The sequence below is a fragment of the Puntigrus tetrazona genome, chromosome 2 (assembly GCF_018831695.1).
Source record: "Puntigrus tetrazona isolate hp1 chromosome 2, ASM1883169v1, whole genome shotgun sequence".
NCBI lineage: Eukaryota > Metazoa > Chordata > Actinopteri > Cypriniformes > Cyprinidae > Puntigrus > Puntigrus tetrazona.
In genome coordinates this window covers 6107247-6124245 of record NC_056700.1, presented here as the reverse complement: position 1 = coordinate 6124245, position 16999 = coordinate 6107247, and the positions used below count along the sequence as shown (strand labels likewise).

The following is a 16999-nucleotide window of genomic DNA, read 5'->3' as shown; positions in this document are numbered from 1 at the left end:
AAACGACGCAGTACACAGCTCTGATGGGCAGACTCTGGTTTAGCCATATTTGAACAACGGTGACTGATGAGAAGCTGAGATCAGCAGAGGAAAGCCAGGACGGACCGGGGACAAGATACCTGAACAGAACCACTTGTGAGGAAGAGGAGAAGACATCATGGCAGATCGGGAGAGGAAGAGCTTGGTGTGGGACGATCAAGAAGAACCTGCTCGTGCTGACAGCTGATGAACTTTTCCAATTGGCCAAGAGCATTGGTCCTGTGTCGGGGAAGGATGCATCTATGTTTCAGGTTGATGATGAAGAGAGTTGCTTCGAGTATATCCTAGCTTTCATGAATGATGATACACTGGTAGAGTCTGAGGATTCAGGTATGGCAGTTTTAATGCAGCTTGATGATACTGTGAACAATATCATTCAGAGTCACGTTGTTTCACCTAAACAAAATACAGAGGAAAGTGCATCTAAGGTTGTAAATGAGAATGTAGATATCAGTACACTTAACACAACACACATAGTTGGGCCCAGCACTACACCTCTTAACACTGATTGCAAGGCTACCCAGAACACTGAATCAGAGTTACAGAGAATGCTGTCTAGCTATGCTGAATTAAGTAACAAGGTATTACAGTACATTCATGGCCCCACATCGACTCATCCAGTTACATTCACACCAACCTTGCCCCCACAATACCCTGATCACACACACACCAACAACATGCCAGAACAAGAGCATCCTAAAACACAAGACAGAGAGGTTCCTCTTCGTGACCTTTCACTGCTTCGCAGAGAGTTTAAGGTTCAAGGTGGACAAATAGGTGACCAGAGTTCAGACATAAGTTACAACAACATCTGTAGGCAGATCGATGATGGTATGAAAGAGCGATTTAGTGAGGCTGAAATCCTGAGGGGTGTTCTCAAAGTCATTAAATCCGGAAACTTTAAAGATATGCTCATGCACAAAGATGATTTAACTATAGAGGAGCTAAAAGGGTTCTTGCAGTCCCACTTGGGGGGGCGAAGTAACACTGAATTGTTCCAAGAGCTCATGTGCACGAAACAGAATGACAGTGAAACACCACAACAGTTCTTGTACGGATCATAGGCCTCAAGCAAAAATTCTCTTTGCCTCTAAATATGCAGACTCTGAAGTGAAATACAATCCAACAACAGTACAAGACATGTTTCTTCACACAATATATCAGGGCCTCACCCACAAACATGACGACATACGTCGAGAGCTTAAACCACTGCTTTCAGATGGCAACGTGTCAGATGAGATGATCCTAAAGCAAATTATGAAAATAACAAACGCTGAAAATGAAAGACAACGACGTCTGGGGACAGTTGTGCGACAAAAAGCTGTAAATGTCCATGGTGCAGGAGTCAAAGTGGCTGCAGTGCAAGATGACAGCAGTGCAAAGAAAGCGAATGTAGACAGAAAGCCTAAGGATGATCCCCTCCAAGAGCTGACAGAGAAAGTGGAGAAGTTAATGAGTAAAGTTGAACAACTGCAGCGGGCCCAGCAACCAGTGCCATGCCACAACTGCCCAGTGCAAGTAGGCCAGAAGAAGAAGTACAGCTGTACTAGATGTCTTGAACTTAACCGCTCTGGTTGTCTCCATTGCTTCATCTGTGGTGAAGAGGGCCACAGGGCGGTGGGTTGCTTAAAGAAGCCTCAGCACCAGGAAAACTGGAGCCGGTCCCTGCCGCGGGACAATCAGTGACCGGACCCCATCATCTGTCCCAAGTAGGCTCACACCACACTGCTCAGTGCAACACAGTACAAACCAAGAAGACAAAGCGAGGTGTAATGACCCAAGCTCCGAAAGACTTCAATGAGCAAACACTGCCTCAATCCACCTTTCCCTACCCACTCAGGAGAGCAGGCGTCTAGCTAACTTTATAGGAGCTAAAGCTCTGGTTCGGTGCAATCTCGATAGCTTAATAACCATGGCGCTGCTAGATACAGGAGCTCAGGTGAGCATGATTGACAGAGGCTGGAAGAGAAGATACTTACCAGACACACCACTGAGGCCCCTAGGTGAGATGTTTGACGACAAGGAGGAGCTGGAGGTCCATGCAGTGAATGGGGATGTTCTCCTTTCGACGGCTGGGTCATTATCACCGTCAGTTTTGAAAAGGGCAGTCTCAGCGAGCCCATTATAGTACCTTTCCTTGTGTGTAGCATCCCCCTTGACCAGCCACTACTGGGGTTCAATGTGTTAGAGGCAGTTATCCAGGGTCAGCCAGCTGAACTCATTCCAACTATTAGCCATCTTTTGTCTGATTCGATGTCAATACACCCTGAGAAAGCTTCGCTGCTAGTCAGTTTCATTCAGGCTGGCAAAGCATCTGTGCGGCAGGAACGTCTGGCGGTCGGGTAATCGTGACACAGTGATTCCATCTGGGAAGGTGGCCTGGATAAAGTGCCTTGTCTCATCCGCTGTTGATCAGTCAGAGCCCCTCTTTTTGAACCGGATGAAAACAGTGCCCTGCTGACAGAGTTAGGGATAGAGGAGGGTCTGTTGAAAGTACAGTGTGCCAAGAAACCTTATGTCACTGTCCCGGTCAAGAATAGCACAAAACACTCTATTACTATACCGAGAAGGACAGCACTGGGTAGTGTACAGACGGTGGCGAAGGTGATTGAAGCAGGCTCACGGAGAGCTCCAAGACAAGAGTAGTAGTCAGTGCTGCCCCATTGGCAGATACTGTGCCCTGCTCAGCTTTGTGGCACCCTCCAGTGAACCTCAGTCACCTTAACGATGACCAGCAAGGAAAGGTGAAGAAGATGCTATTTGAAGAGTCAGCTGCGTTTGCCAAGGATAGTCAAGATATTGGCTGTATCCCTAGCTTACGGATGTCGATCACACTGAAAGATGAGATTCCAGTGCAGAGCCCATATGTCACTGTCCCAAAACCCCTATTTAAAGAGGTCAAAGAGTATATACAGGACCTGTTAATGAGAGGCTGGATTGTCAAATCAAAATCCTCCTATGCTTCACCAGTGGTTTGTGTCCGAAAGAAAGATGGGACGCTCCGCCTCTGTATTGATTATCGTCTTTTGAACCAAAAACAATCCCCGATAGACATCCTTTGCCCAGGATACAGGATCTGACAGATTCCTGGGTGGCTATACTTGGTTCAGCATACTTGATCAAGGTAAAGCCTATCATCAGGGTTTTATTGCCAAGGACTCTAGACATGTCACAGCTTTCACCACCCCCTTGGGGCTGTATGAATGGGTGAGAATCCCATTTGGCCTATCAAACGCCCCAGCGGCCTTCCAGAGGAGCATGGAGGAAATGCTAGGTACCCTGCGTGATGAATGTTGCATCCCATATCTGGATGATGTCCTCTGTTATGCAAAAACCTTCGAGGAACACGTAGAAGGAGTTCGGAAAGTCTTACAGGCACTGCAGAAACATGGGGTGAAGCTAAGGCCGGAAAAATGTGAGTTCTTTCGATTGGAAGTCAGGTATGTTGGCCGCCTCGTGTCAGCTCAGGGGGTGAGGATTGATCCTAAGGACCTGGATGCAGTGCGTTTGCTAGCCAGCAAGACCCCAAAGACAGCCGGAGACGTGAGAAAGCTGACAGGATTTCTGGGCTATTATCGTTCTTATATTCAAGACTTTTCACGAATAGCCAAGCCAATCTACGAGTTACTCCAAGGTAAGAGAGAAGCAGCAACTCCACTGAGTGGTAAAAGCAAGGGACCACAAATGGCATCACGGACACCCGTGAACTGGATGCCAATCCACCAAAAAGCACTGGAACAGCTCATTAATTTGCTTGTTAGTCCTCCAGTGTTAGCTTACCCAGACTTTAATCTACCTTTTGTATTACATACAGATGCTTCAGACCAAGGGCTTGGTGCCATCCTATATCAAGACCAAAGGGCAAGTTGAAAGTCATTGGATCTGGTCGAGAACGCTCACACCGGCTGAGCGTAATTATCATCTACACAGTGGGAAATTGGAGTTTCTTGCGCTGAAGTGGGCGTGTGTGAGAAGTTCAGAGACTACTTGTTCTACGCCCCTTACTTCACCGTATATACTGACAACAATCCATTAACCTATGTCATGAGTGCGGCTAAACTCAATGCAGTAGGCCATAGATGGGTTGGGGAACTTTCCGATTTTAGATTTGACATCAAATACAGGCCTGGAAAGTCCAATGCAGATGCTGACACATTGTCACGTCTCCCACTGGACATTGACAGTTACACAAAGTCTTGTACAGAGGAATTCCCAAGCGATGTGGTTTGTGCTGTCTGGGATGGAAGTAGAGTGGCTAAGCAGAAAGATGTGGCCTGGGTCACTGCTCTTAAAATCTCATCTCATGTTTCACCTAACCATTCCCTTGATCAGTTGGTCACCATTAGCCACGATGAGCTGGTACAGGCACAGAGAGAAGACGACTCCATTGGTGAAGTCATAAGGCTAAAGGAAGCAGGTTCACTCCTTACTGATGAAATACGTAGCGAGCAAGTGGGGAGCCAAAAGATTATTTCATGAATGGGGAAAACTTGGTCTCGAAAGTGATCTCTTGTTCAGACTTACCAAAGAGAGAAAACAGTTGGTACTTCCCGCCAAGTACAGAGATCTTGTGTTAAAAAAACTGCACAATGAAATGGCTCATGTCGGAACAGAAAGAGTCCTGAACCTAGCGAGAGAAAGGTTCTATTGGCCTTTATGGCCAAAGATATTGAGGACTATATCACAAAAAGATGCCCATGCATAAAGTCAAAAAAGCCAGTTACTCATGTGAGAGCCCCAATGAGTAGCATCACTTCTAGCTCACCTCTAGAGTTAGTGTGCATAGACTTCTTGCATCTGGAGACCAGCCGTGGTGGCTATGAGTATATCCTTGTAGTAGTTGACCATTTTACGAGGTTTTGCAAGCTTATCCCACAAAGAATAAGAGCGGCAAGACAGCAGCTGAGCGTATTTTCAATGATTTCATACCACGCTTTGGATATCCATCGAAATTACATCATGACCAAGGCCGTGAATTTGAGAATACACTCTTCCACACACTCAGAAAGTTGTCAGGATTAGCCACTCAAGAACATCGCCATACCACCCGCAAGGTAATCCAGCTGAGCGGTTTAATCGCACTATACTCCAGATGTTAAGAACCCTGACTGACAAAGAGAAAGAACAGTGGAAAGATAAGATTCCCCAAGTTGTACATGCATACAATTGTACTCGTCATGAGTCAACAGGCTTCTCTCCATTCTTTCTTCTATATGGCCGCCACCCTCGCCTGCCAATTGACTTACTGTTTGGGCTGGTAGACGATTTGGAGCAGGACACCCCAAAAGGATATGCTGAAGAAGTGGGCAACTCAAATGTCAGAAGCCTACCGAATTGCCAGCGAGAATAGTAAGCAAGCCAGTGCAAAGGGCAAAGTACTCTATGATAGAAAGGTGAGAGGTGTTGTGTTACAGCCTGGCGACCGGGTTCTAGTTAGAAACCTCAGTGAGCGTGGAGGGCCAGGAAAATTAAGATCTTACTGGGAAAAATCTATCTACATCGTAAAAGAACAGCTTGCTGAGAACCCAGTGTATGTAGTGTACTCAGAGAAAGAGGACAAACAAAAGACAAGAACGTTGCACCGCAACCTGTTACTATTAGTGAATGACCTTCCTGTGGAAGCTCCCTCAAACCTTACCATGTCAGCCTCTGAGAAAAGAAGGAAAGGTGGAGCTCTGGTTCATCATACCGATCCTGTGGTCTCGCAGGAAGAATCTGATTCAGGGTCTGAGGATGACTCCAGTGGACCCGGTTACTGGTTAAGGGTACCAACAGAAAGGATACCGGACAGACCTGCTGCAATCCAACTCCAACAACCTACCTCCAGTTCAAGATGTCTTACCCGGTATCTGTAAGGAGGAAAGCGGTTATACCTGAGTACACGCCTGATACGAACCTGGTGCCGATGATGGAAACAGGGGAAAGGGAATCCATCGAGGAACATGAACCGGTGGTTGCTGAACCTGAGGAGGAAGATGGAAGTGAGGAGACTTCAGGGCCTACTCATGAGGAGGAAGCCTTCATCCATCCAGAGTCAGACGAACATTCAGCGGTCAGAAGGTCAAGTCGGAGCAGACAACCTAGAAGGATCCTAACATATGGAAGCCTAGGCCAGCCTACACTGACAACACCAGCTACCGTCAGCTCTGTAAATGTTACGTTGCCTTCACTAGCATACAGTTGGCCTCATGTTACTCAGCACTCGCTTGTTCCCTATACAACACCTCCTTCCCATCTGAGTCCATACCCAGCCCTTTATCCCCCTTTCACTCACACACAATATTCTTATACTCCACCACCATATATATATCCGTATCTCTTGCTTGTTGAGCAAAGGTAGCAAAGAGAGTGAACATTAAGTTACAGTAGTAAATGTGAAATGAAAAATGGTGGGACCCATTTCTTTTGCCGGGAGTGTGTGGCGTCCACAAAAGTGTTACAATTGTGTGGTGTAAAAAATGGCATTGAACTTTTACATATTATATATATGTTTATATTTTTTTCAATACCTTGAAATGTGTTTTATTTCACATGCTTATAATGTGTAGTTATCGCAAGCTTATTGTGATGCACGCTAGGGCCAGTAGGGGGGGTGTGGTCGCATAGTGATTCTCTGTTTCTTCTTCGTGGACTGAAACATAACTGCAGAGAATTCTGAGCACTCGACACGCTGTTGCCCTGTCTCCTGATTATTCTCCTGTATTTCAGGTTGGTAATGTGCATACATCACAAAAATATGATAAAACAAAGAGGGACTTTAACTAACTATGCTGGCCAGGTAGTTGGTTATGTGAGGTAAAGTTTTATCACTGTTCAGCCGAGTTTCAATACCGTTTTCCACGAGTAATGTAATCTTCACGAAATGTGCGGAGTCATTCTAAACATTCCTTTAGTCGTTCTATAATATTCCTTTATTTGATATCTGAGTTAATATAATATTTGTCTGAATGTTAAATTTATGTATTTCTGTTGTGGCCACGTGTAAGTTTCTCTAGTTATTCACGTGGGTGTATACTTAGTATACAGGTGTTAGGGGCTAGTTAAGTTGCCTCGTGAATCCACCATTTTAGGTGTAGCACGTGTTAAAATGTTAACGTATAGGTTATTTGAGATGTATATTAAGTTATAACTATATGAAAAAGTAGAAACGAGTGTTGAAGAGTAATGCAGTTGAGTAATGAATGTTGTGTACTGATGATAAAAGCATGTTAATTTGCTTAAAACAAGTTAAACAAAATGGTAATATACCAGGTATGATGTGTTTCATGTTAAACAAAGAATTGGTGAAAGAGGTATGCTGTATAGTTTATTATGCATTTTGAGAATGAAAATAAGTATTTACATAATGTTACAAGACATTGCATTGAATATAAAAACGGTTTAAAGAACGAAATGTGTTATTGTGAACTGTGAAATAAAAGATAACTGCAGAGAATTCTGAGCACTCGACACGCTGTTGCCCTGTCTCCTGATTATTCTCCTGTATTTCAGGAACTTTATCTGCTGACGTGGTTCTGCCGCTGCGGTACCCGTTACATTACCGTTTCTGTGGCAGCAGCTTCAAAGACAGTCCCAAAGGTGAGAGAGAAACAGGTTTGTAAGGTTGTCTCTGTTTCGTTAGTCCATTGTTTTACAATCATAAGCACAGGTATAGCTGTTTTCAGCTCTTATCTGTAGGTCGTTATGAGATGGACCAAGCAGTAAACAGGAGCTCCCAAATCAGCTCGTTGGACAGACTGATGAATCACGTGACTGAAAGGGAAGACGAACGTCCCTTAAACAAAACATGCTTTAGTGTTAAGAAGAGTTTTAAAGACTCACAATTCTGAAATAATGGTAACCTTTTTTTTTTAATTGGCCGGGAATCGGTAACGGGTTCCCGTGTGGCAGGCGAGAATTCTTCCAGTCTCTATCAGGAAGGTATTATTGACCAATGTTAAATTAAAAAAAAAAAAAACAATGACATTCGCAGGTATTTTATGAGTAGAACTTAATTTCAGGTTCAATTTTAAGGAGAGCTAAACCAGGTTGTGTTCTCATCCGCCACTGCATAGGCAATGGTTCTGCCAGCATTGGCCGGGAATCGAACCCGGGTCTCCCGCGTGGCAGGCGACAATTCTACCACTGAACCACCTAGGACCGCCACGTGGGCGGGATGTGCCATTGTGCTAGAGTCAAACCCCTAAAAGACACTCCGTTCAGTCTGTGTATTTTGGGAAGCGAACCCCGTTGGAGAACAGCACGCTCATTTACCAGTGAACCATGGTTTGTCGTTGTTATAAGTTAAATAAGTCCTGGTAGGAATGCATATGTCCTCACAGAAACTGATATATGATGTTACCGTTTCTGTGGCAGCAGCTTCAAAGACAGTCCCAAAGGTGAGAGAGAAACAGGTTTGTAAGTTTGTCTCTGTTTCGTTAGACCATTGTTTTACAATCCTAAGCACAGGTATAGCTGTTTTCAGCTCTTATCTGTAGGTCGTTATGAGAGGAACCAAGCAGTAAACAGGAGCTCCCAAAGCAGCTAATTGGACAGACTGATGAGTCACGTGACCGAAAAGGAAGAGAGAAGTCCCTTTAGCAAAACATGCTTTAGCGTTAAGAAGAGTTTTAAAGACTAATAATTCTGAAAAAAGGAAACCTCATTTCAGAGAACAGCAAGCTCATTTACCAGTGAACCATGGTTTGCCGTTGTTATAAGTTAAATAAGTCCTGGTAGGAATGCATATGTCCTCACAGAAACTGATATATGATGTTACCGTTTCTGTGGCAGCAGCTTCAAAGACAGTCCCAAAGGTGAGAGAGAAACAGGTTTGTAAGGTTGTCTCTTTTTCGTTAGTCCATTGTTTTAAAATCCTAAGCACAGGTATAGCTGTTTACAGCTCTTATCTGTAGGTCGTTATGAGATGGCCCAAGCAGTAAACAGGAGCTCCCAAAGCAGCTCGTTGGACAGACTGAAGAATCACGTGACTGAAAAGGAAGACGAAAGTTCCTTAAGCAAAACATGCTTTAGTGTTAAGAAGAGTTTTAAAGACTCACAATTCTGAAATAATGGTAACCTTTTTTTTAATTGGCCGGAAATCGGTAACGGGTTTCCCGTGTGGCAGGCGAGAATTCTTCCAGTCTCTATCAGGAAGGTATTATTGACCAATGTTAAAGTAAAAAAAAAAAAAACAATGACATTCGCAGGTATTTTATGAGTAGAACTTAATTTCAGGTTCAATTTTAAGGACAGCTAAACCAGGTTGTGTTCTCGTGCGCCACTGCATAGGCAATGGTTCTGCCAGCATTGGCGGGAATCGAACCGGGTCTCCGCGTGGCAGGCGAGAATTCTACCACTGAACCACCAAGGACCGCCACGTGGGCAGGGTGTGCCATTGTGCTAGAGTCAAACCCCTGAAAGACACTCCGTTCAGTCTGTGTATTTTGGGAAGCGAACCCCGTTGGAGAACAGCACGCTCATTTACCTGTGAACCATGGTTTGTCGTTGATATAAGTTAAATAAGTCCTGGTAGGAATGCATATGTCCTCACAGAAACTGATATATGATGTTACCGTTTCTGTGGCAGCAGCTTCAAAGACAGTCCCAAAGGTGAGAGAGAAACAGGTTTGTAAGTTTGTCTCTGTTTCGTTAGACCATTGTTTTACAATCCTAAGCACAGGTATAGCTGTTTTCAGCTCTTATCTGTAGGTCGTTATGAGAGGAACCAAGCAGTAAACAGGAGCTCCTAAAGCAGCTAATTGGACAGACTGATGAGTCACGTGACCGAAAAGGAAGAGAGAAGTCCCTTTAGCAAAACATGCTTTAGCGTTAAGAAGAGTTTTAAAGACTAATAATTCTGAAAAAAGGAAACCTCATTTCAGAGAACAGCAAGCTCATTTACCAGTGAACCATGGTTTGCCATTGTTATAAGTTAAATAAGTCCTGGTAGGAATGCATATGTCCTCACAGAAACTGATATATGATGTTACCGTTTCTGTGGCAGCAGCTTCAAAGACAGTCCCAAAGGTGAGAGAGAAACAGGTTTGTAAGGTTGTCTCTGTTTCGTTAGTCCATTGTTTTACAATCCTAAGCACAGGTATAGCTGTTTACAGCTCTTATCTGTAGGTCGTTATGAGATGGCCCAAGCAGTAAACAGGAGCTCCCAAAGCAGCTCGTTGGACAGACTGATGAATCACGTGACTGAAAAGGAAGACGAAAGTTCCTTAAGCAAAACATGCTTTAGTGTTAAGAAGAGTTTTAAAGACTCACAATTCTGAAATAATGGTAACCTTTTTTTTAATTGGCCGGAAATCGGTAACGGGTTTCCCGTGTGGCAGGCGAGAATTCTTCCAGTCTCTATCAGGAAGGTATTATTGACCAATGTTAAAGTAAAAAAAAAAAAAAAATAATGACATTCGCAGGTATTTTATGAGTAGAACTTAATTTCAGGTTCAATTTTAAGGACAGCTAAACCAGGTTGTGTTCTCGTGCGCCACTGCATAGGCAATGGTTCTGCCAGCATTGGCCGGGAATCGAACCCGGGTCTCCCGCGTGGCAGGCGAGAATTCTACCACTGAACCACCAAGGACCGTCACGTGGGCGGGGTGTGCCATTGTGCTAGAGTCAAACCCCTGAAAGACTCTCCGTTCAGTCTGTGTATTTTGGGAAGCGAACCCCGTTGGAGAACAGCACGCTCATTTACCTGTGAACCATGGTTTGTCGTTGTTATAAGTTAAATAAGTCCTGGTAGGAATGCATATGTCCTCACAGAAACTGATATATGATGTTACCGTTTCTGTGGCAGCAGCTTCAAAGACAGTCCCAAAGGTGAGAGAGAAACAGGTTTGTAAGTTTGTCTCTGTTTCGTTAGACCATTGTTTTACAATCCTAAGCACAGGTATAGCTGTTTTCAGCTCTTATCTGTGAGTCGTTATGAGAGGAACCAAGCAGTAAACAGGAGCTCCCAAAGCAGCTACTTGGACAGACTGATGAGTCACGTGACCGAAAAGGAAGAGAGAAGTCCCTTTAGCAAAACATGCTTTAGCGTTAAGAAAGTTTTAAAGACTAATAATTCTGAAAAAGGAAACCTCATTTCAGAGAACAGCAAGCTCATTTACCAGTGAACCATGGTTTGTCGTTGTTATAAGTTAAATAAGTCCTGGTAGGAATGCATATGTCCTCACAGAAACTGATTATATGATGTTACCGTTTCTGTGGCAGCAGCTTCAAAGACAGTCCCAAAGGTGAGAGAGAAACAGGTTTGTAAGGTTGTCTCTGTTTCGTTAGTCCATTGTTTTACAATCATAAGCACAGGTATAGCTGTTTTCAGCTCTTATCTGTAGGTCGTTATGAGATGGACCAAGCAGTAAACAGGAGCTCCCAAAGCAGCTCGTTGGACAGACTGATGAATCACGTGACTGAAAAGGAAGACGAACGTCCCTTAAGCAAAACATGCTTTAGTGTTAAGAAGAATTTTAAAGACTCACAATACTGAAATAATGGTAACCTTTTTTTTTTAATTGGCCGGGAATCGGTAACGGGTTTCCCATGTGGCAGGCGAGAATTCTTCCAGTCTCTATCAGGAAGGTATTATTGACCAATGTTAAAGTAAAAAAAAAAAACAATGACATTCGCAGGTATTTTATGAGTAGAACTTAATTTCAGGTTCAATTTTAAGGACAGCTAAACCAGGTTGTGTTTTTGTCCGCCACTGCATAGGCAATGGTTCTGCCAGCATTGGCCGGGAATCGAACGCGGGTCTGCCGCGTGGCAGGCGAGAATTCTACCACTGAACCACCAAGGACCGTCACGTGGGCGGGGTGTGCCATTGTGCTAGAGTCAAACCCCTGAAAGACACTCCGTTCAGTCTGTGTATTTTGGGAAGCGAACCCCGTTGGAGAACAGCATGCTCATTTACCAGTGAACCATGGTTTGTCGTTGTTATAAGTTAAATAAGTCCTGGTAGGAATGCATATTTCCTCACAGAAACTGATATATGATGTTACCGTTTCTGTGGCAGCAGCTTCAAAGACAGTCCCAAAGGTGAGAGAGAAACAGGTTTGTAAGTTTGTCTCTGTTTCGTTAGACCATTGTTTTACAATCCTAAGCACAGGTATAGCTGTTTTCAGCTCTTATCTGTAGGTCGTTATGAGAGGAACCAAGCAGTAAACAGGAGCTCCCAAAGCAGCTAATTGGACAGACTGATGAGTCACGTGACTGAAAAGGAAGAGAGAAGTCCCTTTAGCAAAACATGCTTTAGCGTTAAGAAGAGTTTTAAAGACTAATAATTCTGAAAAAAGGAAACCTCATTTCAGAGAACAGCACGCTCATTTACCAGTGAACCATGGTTTGTCGTTGTTATAAGTTAAATAAGTCCTGGTAGGAATGCATATGTCCTCACAGAAACTGATTATATGATGTTACCGTTTCTGTGGCAGCAGCTTCAAAGACAGTCCCAAAGGTGAGAGAGAAACAGGTTTGTAAGTTTGTCTCTGTTTCGTTAGACCATTGTTTTACAATCCTAAGCACAGGTATAGCTGTTTTCAGCTCTTATCTGTAGGTCGTTATGAGAGGAACCAAGCAGTAAACAGGAGCTCCCAAAGCAGCTAATTGGACAGACTGATGAGTCACGTGACCGAAAAGGAAGAGAGAAGTCCCTTTAGCAAAACATGCTTTAGCGTTAAGAAGAGTTTTAAAGACTAATAATTCTGAAAAAAGGAAACCTCATTTCAGAGAACAGCAAGCTCATTTACCAGTGAACCATGGTTTGTCGTTGTTATAAGTTAAATAAGTCCTGGTAGGAATGCATATGTCCTCACAGAAACTGATATATGATGTTACCGTTTCTGTGGCAGCAGCTTCAAAGACAGTCCCAAAGGTGAGAGAAACAGGTTTGTAAGGTTGTCTCTGTTTCGTTAGTCCATTGTTTTACAATCATAAGTACAGGTATAGCTGTTTTCAGCTCTTATCTGTAGGTCGTTATGAGATGGACCAAGCAGTAAACAGGAGCTCCCAAAGCAGCTCGTTGGACAGACTGATGAATCACGTGACTGAAAAGGAAGGCGAACGTCCTTAAGCAAAACATGCTTTAGTGTTAAGAAGAATTTTAAAGACTCACAATACTGAAATAATGGTAACCTTTTTTTTTTTAATTGGCGGGAATCGTAACGGGTTTCCCATGTGGCAGGCGAGAATTCTTCCAGTCTCTATCAGGAAGGTATTATTGACCAATGTTAAAGTAAAAAAAAAAACAATGACATTCGCAGGTATTTTATAAGTAGAACTTAATTTCAGGTTCAATTTTAAGGACAGCTAAACCAGGTTGTGTTCTCGTCCGCCACTGCATGAGGCAATGGTTCTGCCAGCATTGGCGGGAATCGAACCGGGTCTGCCGCGTGGCAGGCGAGAATTCTACCACTGAACCACCAAGGACCGTCACGTGGGCGGGGTGTGCCATTGTGCTAGAGTCAAACCCCTGAAAGACACTCCGTTCAGTCTGTGTATTTTGGGAAGCGAACCCGTTGGAGAACAGCATGCTCATTTACCAGTGAACCATGGTTTGTCGTTGTTATAAGTTAAATAAGTCCTGGTAGGAATGCATATTTCCTCACAGAAACTGATATATGATGTTACCGTTTCTGTGGCAGCAGCTTCAAAGACAGTCCCAAAGGTGAGAGAGAAACAGGTTTGTAAGTTTGTCTCTGTTTCGTTAGACCATTGTTTTACAATCCTAAGCACAGGTATAGCTGTTTTCAGCTCTTATCTGTAGGTCGTTATGAGAGGAACCAAGCAGTAAACAGGAGCTCCCAAAGCAGCTAATTGGACAGACTGATGAGTCACGTGACCGAAAAGGAAGAGAGAAGTCCCTTTAGCAAAACATGCTTTAGCGTTAAGAAGAGTTTTAAAGACTAATAATTCTGAAAAAAGGAAACCTCATTTCAGAGAACAGCACGCTCATTTACCAGTGAACCATGGTTTGTCGTTGTTATAACTTAAATAAGACCTGGTAGGAATGCATATGTCCTCACAGAAACTGATTATATGATGTTACCGTTTCTGTGGCAGCAGCTTCAAAGACAGTCCCAAAGGTGAGAGAGAAACAGGTTTGTAAGGTTGTCTCTGTTTCGTTAGTCCATTGTTTTACAATCCTAAGCACAGGTATAGCTGTTTTCAGCTCTTATCTGTAGGTCGTTATGAGATGGACCAAGCAGTAAACAGGAGCTCCCAAAGCAGCTCGTTGGACAGACTGATGAATCACGTGACTGAAAAAGGAAGACGAAAGCGTCCTTAAGCAAAACATGCTTTAGTGTTAAGAAGAGTTTTAAAGACTCACAATTCTGAAATAATGGTAACCTTTTTTTTTTTTTAATTGGCGGGAATCGTAACGGGGTTCCGTGTGGCAGGCGAGAATTCTTCCAGTCTCTATCAGGAAGGTATTATTGACCAATGTTAAATTAAAAAAAAAAACAATGACATTCGCAGGTATTTTATGAGTAGAACTTAATTTCAGGTTCAATTTTAAGGACAGTTAAACCAGGTTGTGTTCTCGTCTGCCACTGCATAGGCAATGGTTCTGCCAGCATTGGCCGGGAATCGAACCCGGGTCTCCCGCGTGGCAGGCGAGAATTCTACCACTGAACCACCAAGGACAGCCACGTGGGTGGGGTGTGCCATTGTGCTAGAGTCAAACCCCTGAAAGACACTCCGTTCAGTCTGTGTATTTTGGGAAGCGAACCCCGTTGGAGAACAGCACGCTCATTTACCAGTGAACCATGGTTTGTCGTTGTTATAAGTTAAATAAGTCCTGGTAGGAATGCATATGTCCTCACAGAAACTGATATATGATGTTACCGTTTCTGTGGCAGCAGCTTCAAAGACAGTCCCAAAGGTGAGAGAGAAACAGGTTTGTAAGTTTGTCTCTGTTTCGTTAGACCATTGTTTTACAATCCTAAGCACAGGTATAGCTGTTTTCAGCTCTTATCTGTAGGTCGTTATGAGAGGAACCAAGCAGTAAACAGGAGCTCCCAAAGCAGCTAATTGGACAGACTGATGAGTCACGTGACCGAAAAGGAAGAGAGAAGTCCCTTTAGCAAAACATGCTTTAGCGTTAAGAAGAGTTTTAAAGACTAATAATTCTGAAAAAAGGAAACCTCATTTCAGAGAACAGCACGCTCATTTACCAGTGAACCATGGTTTGTCGTTGTTATAAGTTAAATAAGTCCTGGTAGGAATGCATATGTCCTCACAGAAACTGATTATATGATGTTACCGTTTCTGTGGCAGCAGCTTCAAAGACAGTCCCAAAGGTGAGAGAGAAACAGGTTTGTAAGGTTGTCTCTGTTTCGTTAGTCCATTGTTTTACAATCCTAAGCACAGGTATAGCTGTTTTCAGCTCTTATCTATAGGTCGTTATGAGATGGACCAAGCAGTAAACAGGAGCTCCTAAAGCAGCTCGTTGGACAGACTGATGAATCACGTGACTGAAAAGGAAGACGAAAGTTCCTTAAGCAAAACATGCTTTAGTGTTAAGAAGAGTTTTAAAGACTCACAATTCTGAAATAATGGTAACCTTTTTTTTTTTTTAATTGGCCGGGAATCGGTCACGGGTTTCCCATGTGGCAGGCGAGAATTCTTCCAGTCTCTATCAGGAAGGTATTATTGACCAATGTTAAAGTAAAAAAAAAAAACAATGACATTCGCAGGTATTTTATGAGTAGAACTTAATTTCAGGTTCAATTTTAAGGACAGCTAAACAAGGTTGTGTTCTCGTCCGCCACTGCATAGAGGCAATGGTTCTGCCAGCATTGGCCGGGGAATCGAACCGGGTCTGCCGCGTGGCAGGCGAGAATTCTACCACTGAACCACCAAGGACCGCCACGTGGGCGGGGTGTGCCATTGTGCTAGAGTCAAACCCTGAAAGACACTCCGTTCAGTCTGTGTATTTTGGGAAGCGAACCCGTTGGAGAACAGCATGCTCATTTACCAGTGAACCATGGTTTGTCGTTGTTATAAGTTAAATAAGTCCTGGTAGGAATGCATATTTCCTCACAGAAACTGATATATGATGTTACCGTTTCTGTGGCAGCAGCTTCAAAGACAGTCCCAAAGGTGAGAGAGAAACAGGTTTGTAAGTTTGTCTCTGTTTCGTTAGACCATTGTTTTACAATCCTAAGCACAGGTATAGCTGTTTTCAGCTCTTATCTGTAGAGTCGTTATGAGAGGAACCAAGCAGTAAACAGGAGCTCCCAAAGCAGCTAATTGGACAGACTGATGAGTCACGTGACCGAAAAGGAAGAGAGAAGTCCCTTTAGCAAAACATGCTTTAGCGTTAAGAAGAGTTTTAAAGACTAATAATTCTGAAAAAGGAAACCTCATTTCAGAGAACAGCACGCTCATTTACCAGTGAACCATGGTTTGTCGTTGTTATAAGTTAAATAAGTCCTGGTAGGAATGCATATGTCCTCACAGAAACTGATTATATGATGTTACCGTTTCTGTGGCAGCAGCTTCAAAGACAGTCCCAAAGGTGAGAGAGAAACAGGTTTGTAAGGTTGTCTCTGTTTCGTTAGTCCATTGTTTTACAATCCTAAGCACAGGTATAGCTGTTTTCAGCTCTTATCTGTAGGTCGTTATGAGATGGACCAAGCAGTAAACAGGAGCTCCCAAAGCAGCTCGTTGGACAGACTGATGAATCACGTGACTGAAAAGGAAGACGAACGTCCCTTAAGCAAAACATGCTTTAGTGTTAAGAAGAGTTTTAAAGACTCACAATTCTGAAATAATGGTAACTTTTTTTTTTTTTTTTTAATTGGCGGGAATCGTGCGGGTTCCGTGTGGCGAGCGAGAATTCTTCCAGTCTCTATCAGGAAGGTATTATTGACCAATGTTAAAAAAAAAAAAAAACAATGACATTCGCAGGTATTTTATGAGTAGAACTTAATTTCAGGTTCAATTTTAAGGACAGCTAAACCAGGTTGTG

The 16999-nt window shown here is 43.4% G+C and overlaps 2 non-coding genes across 2 annotated transcripts; both read right to left on the bottom strand.

Annotated features, from left to right (window-relative positions):
* Nucleotides 1-10538: 10538 nt before the first annotated feature.
* trnag-gcc lies at nucleotides 10539-10609 on the bottom strand. Its single transcript has one exon. It is a non-coding gene; the product is annotated as a tRNA-Gly (tRNA).
* Nucleotides 10610-14598: 3989 nt separating this feature from the next.
* trnag-gcc lies at nucleotides 14599-14673 on the bottom strand. Its single transcript has one exon. It is a non-coding gene; the product is annotated as a tRNA-Gly (tRNA).
* Nucleotides 14674-16999: the final 2326 nt, after the last annotated feature.